The sequence below is a fragment of the Anas acuta genome, chromosome 2 (assembly GCF_963932015.1).
Source record: "Anas acuta chromosome 2, bAnaAcu1.1, whole genome shotgun sequence".
Lineage (NCBI taxonomy): Eukaryota > Metazoa > Chordata > Aves > Anseriformes > Anatidae > Anas > Anas acuta.
In genome coordinates, this window is record NC_088980.1 from 152,491,372 (window position 1) to 152,497,366 (window position 5,995).

The 5,995-nt window shown below is 37.8% G+C and overlaps 1 non-coding gene across 1 annotated transcript; it reads left to right on the forward strand.

The window, feature by feature from the left end:
• Positions 1-5,717: 5,717 nt before the first annotated feature.
• Positions 5,718-5,790, forward strand: TRNAF-GAA (transfer RNA phenylalanine (anticodon GAA)). The gene has a single exon. It is a non-coding gene; the product is annotated as a tRNA-Phe (tRNA).
• The last annotated feature ends 205 nt before the right edge of the window (positions 5,791-5,995 follow it).

Below are 5,995 nucleotides of genomic sequence, written 5' to 3' on the forward strand. Positions count from 1 at the left end.
TGGGGCTGTAGATACCATGGGAAAGACAAAAAGACGTTTATATAATGAGGATAATGAGATTCTTCTTTCTTCCTGAGAACTTGATATGCGATCTGAACTCCCAGCAAGGTGTAAATCATGCCCTAACTTTTAGATCCTTGTTAGTCATGCATTTTGTTCCAAAAGATAGAATGACTGAATAATAGAATGGTTTGGATTGGAAGGGACTTTAAGGATCACCTACCTTCAACCCCTCTGCCATGGGCAGGGCCAACTTCAACTAGACAATGTTACCCAAAGCCCCACCCAACCTGACCTTGAACATTTTCAGGGATGGGGCATCCACAGCTTCTCTCGGCAAACTCTTCCAGTGCCTTACCACCCTCATAATGAAGTAAAAATGGTTTTGTTCCTTTAAAGAATGAATAGATAATAGTTTATTTTGAAGGTAATTTCTGCATCACTGAAAGCATGCTATCACAGTTTCCTAAAGGGAAACTGCTGTAGGGTCCAATTACCCCTGCTGGGCCTGCTGAAGTGGACATCTCTTATGCAACATTAGAGCAGCTACAGTACACTGGTCACGAAAGGTAAAGGCTGAAAACAGGATGCATATCACAGTACACCCACTAGGACCTTGAGAAAGGCAGAAGGACAACTAGTTAGTAAGTGAGACTATGTGTGTGCATGTTTATTTTTATTACATATTATAAATGTAAAAACGACTGTAAAAGAATAAAGGGATTCAGAAAAATATACCAGCTGGTTTCTAGTGCCCCCTTCTGCTATTGGTGACGCTTTTATTTTTGAAAGCATAATTAAGCCCATTGTGCACCTGAATTTGTTTTCATGGCAGATCTGAATATAATTTAGCTGGATTGTAATACAGCACATTAAGTCTGCTTGAAGATGAACGAGACTTAAATTGCTGAAACCTACACCTCAGTTTTTCATCTATTTGTTGTTGTTTGCTTGCTTTGTTTGTTCAGTTCTTTTATTTATTTATTTATTTTCAGATGATACACACATGCAGAATGCTACCAAATCTTAATTGTGAGTGGCTTATGGTTAACCAGATGCTTTATGACATTTAAAGCAATAGTTGTACTTCTGCAGCTCTGAGTTAAAACTCCCCTTTAACATAAAAGTCGATTCAAGCAGTTCAGGAAAGGAACAAAATGTTTGTCAAACAGGTGCATACTTCAGATGATCATTTTGGAAAGTATTGGACCAAAGTGACACAACACATATTCCTTTTTCAATTTCACTGCTGTAGATATGTACAAAGAAAATTTAGTGGACATGGGTTCTAGAAACTATATAAGTGAACTATTGTAAAACTATAAAGTGAATCCTACTGAGTTCAGTATACTGCTATTTTCAGATAATCCATCAGTGAATTCCCCTTCACCTCTGCTGCTCTACCACAACAAATCCTTCCTGCCTTCTTACATGTCTACATATAGTAAATCACTTACATATTAAGAGTACATGGATATTTAAGAAACCTCACCTTCCTTTCAAGAAAAGATAGAATCTGATTCTACGTTACTTACAGGTGCAGCTTGTTTGTTGTTGTTTTTATTATAATTATTATTTTATTATTATTTTTTGTTTGTTTGTTTGTTTGTTTTTCATTTTTTACTGTAGAGGAAGTATGGTATTCAGTTCTTGTTAAAGACCTTTGAAAATAAATCTCTACCTGTATATTCATATATATACTATATATATAGCAGTTGGAAATTCACCCCATTCTACGTTGAGAAGAAAGAACTTGATTAAGTTTTCTAAGGATACAATATCACTCCTGGCTTCTATCTTCTTCAAATGTCATACCATACCTACGCATACCTGACTGCTATGTGGATGTCTTAGCTTAGATATCCTAGGATATCTCAAAAAACACTGGCAAATAACACTGGAAAAATATCAAATACAGCAGTTTCCTTTTAGGATATCATGAAGTACTGCCTGTGCTTCAGAATAAAATAAAATAAAATAAAATAAAATAAAATAAAATAAAATAAAATAAAATAAAATAAAATAAAATAAATCCATCTTGTTTAATCGAGTCAAACTTTACACAATCTAATGAGAACTCAGATATCCCACTCACATTTAGACTCCAGTGTACAGAGCCCTATATGGAAGCACCTTGATCTTGAGTTAAATATTTACTGTATTTAATGGGTAATGCCTATAGCATGGAACCTCAAAAGGAAATATCATACAAAGAACACCAATTATATTACAATATTAAAAAAAATAAATCTATTATACATGCTATCATGAAAATTCCGTACACTGCTTATAGGGATTCTAAAGAAAATAAAATTATCAAGTACTGTCAGTATTACATTTTTAGTATAGTTTTAGGACATAACTCTGGCATCTGAAGCTTGATTAATGCAGTTAAGAACACTGTACTATTTGCACAGTTCTGGAGTGTTGACTAAAACAAATAAGAAGACTTTTATACAGTGCAACAAGTGTAAGTAACTCACAGTAACACAGTGCTACTCCTCCCACTGAGTCACAGACAAACCCTGAAGGATAAATTATGAAACAGGCTCTTCACTGAATCAGTGTTACTCTCAAGAACCAGTTCATGCATTAAAAGAGACAGTTTTAATCATTAAAAAAAACAAACAAACAAAAAAAAACTTCCTGAAAGTATACTTTATTTTCTTTTCTGAACTGGAAGGACATGTGCTTGATGATCCAAAACAGTAACTGCATCTTCAATTTAAAATGCCCATTTATCAGGACCAGAGTGTTCTATTCACACAAATCTTGAATCTGAAAAACTTTGTGCTCATCAGTGAAGCTCGTTCACACTTCATTAACTCAGCAGACTCATTTGAGTTTATAGACTTAAGTAAATGCCCAGCTCCCAAAAGAAGTCTGGGGTTTGTAAATAGGCGCTTGGACTTTTACTAAAGGTATCCAAAACAGCAAATGTCCTTTGTTAATTTGAAATTTCTCTCTGCAGTCTGGTCTCCTGCAGTGCAGGAAATCTGGATATAAATTATCTTGGTCATGATAGATTATGATGCATGGTACCCCCAGGCTTTACCTTTGGTGCCCATTAATGCTAAATATGCTGCAGTAGAATTAATTTAGCTGGTTTAATTTCTTTTTCTTTCTTTCTTTCTTTCTTTCTTTCTTTCTTTCTTTCTTTCTTTCTTTCTTTCTTTCTTTCTTTCTTTCTTTCTTTCTTTCTTTCTCTTTCTTTCTTTCTTTCTTTCTTTCTTTCTTTCTTTCTTTCTTTCTTTCTTTCTTTCTTTCTTTCTTTCTTTCTTTCTTTCTCTCCATCTTTTTCTTTCTTTTCTATTCCTCCTTTTTTGTTTGTTTACCAGAAAGAAGAAAATCTTAAAAACAGTTTCTGGCCAGCTGTAAATGATTTAATGTCTCTGTTTCCAACATCACTAGAATTTGAATGGGTGATTTGTACAAGAAAAACTTGAAACAAATAGGAAAATATAGTGCTAAGCATGCTGACAGGAAGGAATGCTTCCATATTTTGATTAAGTTATCAGGAAGTCCCTTAAACTTTCAACAGGATGTGGTTTCTGACTGAGCAGGTTAGGAAAAGAATGACAGACTAATGAATCAATCTCAGTGTTTCTTCCTTGCATAGCAACTGGTATAGATTTCTCTGTTGTGTTCACTTATCTTGCTGAGCTGATTGCATTTTGGGTTGATGAACTGGATCTTTCAAAACATTTAAATTGGAGGGGTAATGAGAGAGTTCAAGCTAAGATTTTCATGCAACTCTTAGCATAGTGTGAGTGTAAGTAGGAGGAATGAAGGTGCCAGCACATTTGCCAGCAAAATTCTCACTCTCTTTTTTCTTTCCAGGATTTTAGCTAATATTCTCCAACGCTGTGGCTACCCAGGGACAAATTCATCCTCAGGATGCCTCTCTGATTAAAACTTAAACCCATTCTAAGTAAGTGGGAATGAAGAGTCCTTTCCCACTACCATCAATAGTAGTAGATTTGCAACCAGGGACTTCTTGGAACTGAAGATCTTAAATATAAAATCGGTGACTAAATAATAGCTTTTGAAAACAGAAAAACAGTTTTAATATGGTATTTGACCAAGGCTTCTGACCTTGCATTCAATTCCTTCTGACCAATGCAGTCAATTCCTTTCCATTTTCAAGGGGACTTTTTATGACAAGGGGGTTTTCTAGGTAAGCATGAAAAGGACAAGTTAAATGTTGCAGTCTTTTAATTTCAGCAAATAGAGCTACTCTTTTTGGTGTAACACCAATCTGACTCTACCAAGAAAGTTTTGCTCTACCTAGCAGACTTTAGGCTTCAGAATTGGGAGAAGGGTAACTCTCCCTTCCCTTCCCTTCCCTTCCCTTCCCTTCCCTTCCCTTCCCTTCCCTTCCCTTCCCTTCCCTTCCCTTCCCTTCCCTTCCCTTCCCTTCCCTTCCCTTCCCTTCCCTTCCCTTCCCTTCCCTTCCCTTCCCTTCCCTTCCCTTCCCTTCCCTTCCCTTCCCTTCCCTTTGTTTCGCTTTAACCCTTCCCTTCCTTTCCCTTCCCTTTCCATTTTTCTCGCCTCATTTAACCTTGCCTTTCAAAAACAATACGAATATGGGACTGCTATATCATTCAGTGTCATTGACAACTATGTTCTGGATGTGTGATGAAAAATCCTCAAAAATGTATTTGTGCCACATACACTCAGGACAAAAAGATTCATCAGAGCAGGAATCTATAAGAATTAGACTATACTGTGGAAACATGAAACAAACAAACAAACAAACAATAACAAAAACAATTAAAATAGAATTCAGGACACTACCAGTGTTTTAAACCCCTTAAAAATTTGGAGGAAAATTTCTTCCTTTTCCAAAACCATCAAGGTGAACTTCTTCCAATGTGAATCTCTTCCAGACTTCAAATGTTTTCTTTCTGCTTTCAGAATGCCCCCTTGCTATCTTACCAGTTTTCACATATTTTCACTTGGCAATTAAAACATACTAACTTAAAGCCTTCTTTCCTTCTTTCTTTCTTTCTTTCCTTCTTTCTTTCTTTCTTTCTTTCTTTCTGTCTTTCTGTCTTTCTGTCTTTCTGTCTTTCTGTCTTTTTCTGGGAAATTGTGGTAAGGTTGATAGTCATGTTTGAAGAATCAGCTGCAGACTGGTGTGTGCAGACTTGTAACAGACACCCTCCTTGTGGGCTGACTGTCACTGATTTCAATGGGACAGAATGAGGTTTTTTAGTCTGGAGAATAGGAGGCTCAGGGGAGACCTTATTGCTCTCTACAACTACCTGAAAGGTAGGTGTGGGGAGCTGGAGGTCAGCCTCTTCTCACAGGTAACTAGAGATAGCACTAGAGGGAATGGCCTCAAGTTGCGCCAGGGGAGGCTCAGGTTAGAAATGAGGAGACATTTATTCTCAGAAAGAGCAGTCAGGCACTGGGACAGGTTGCCCAGGGCGGTGGTGGTGTCACCATCCCAGGGGGTGTTCAAGGAAAGGTTGGACGTGGTGCTTAGGGACATGGTTTAGTGGGTGATACTGGTGGTAGGGTGATGGTTGGACCAGATGATCTTGGAGGTCTTTTCTAACACTAATGATTATATTATTCTATGATTCTTCCACCTGTAGTGTTCTGCCTGACAGCAGGACAGGAGTGAACTGTCCACAGAAGCAGTCTGAATGGGGAAGGTCTCAAAGGGCTTGATGTTCCATCAGAGGGGGGAGTGGTCACACACTGGCAGAGCTGGAGTAGCTCAGCTGGGAGAGCGTTAGACTGAAGATCTAAAGGTCCCTGGTTCAATCCCGGGCTTCAGCAATGCTTTTCCTGGAAGATTTTGAGGTTTCATTTCTGGCCATGCCACTAGAAGAAAGATGTGCATGTACTGGAAAGACTAGCAAAGGGCCACCAAGAGGAGTAAGGGACTGGAGCACCTCTCCTAGGAGGAGAGGCAGAGAGAGAGCCTGGGACTCTTCTACCTGGAGGACAGAAGGCTCAGAAGAAATCTTATGAATGTTTACAA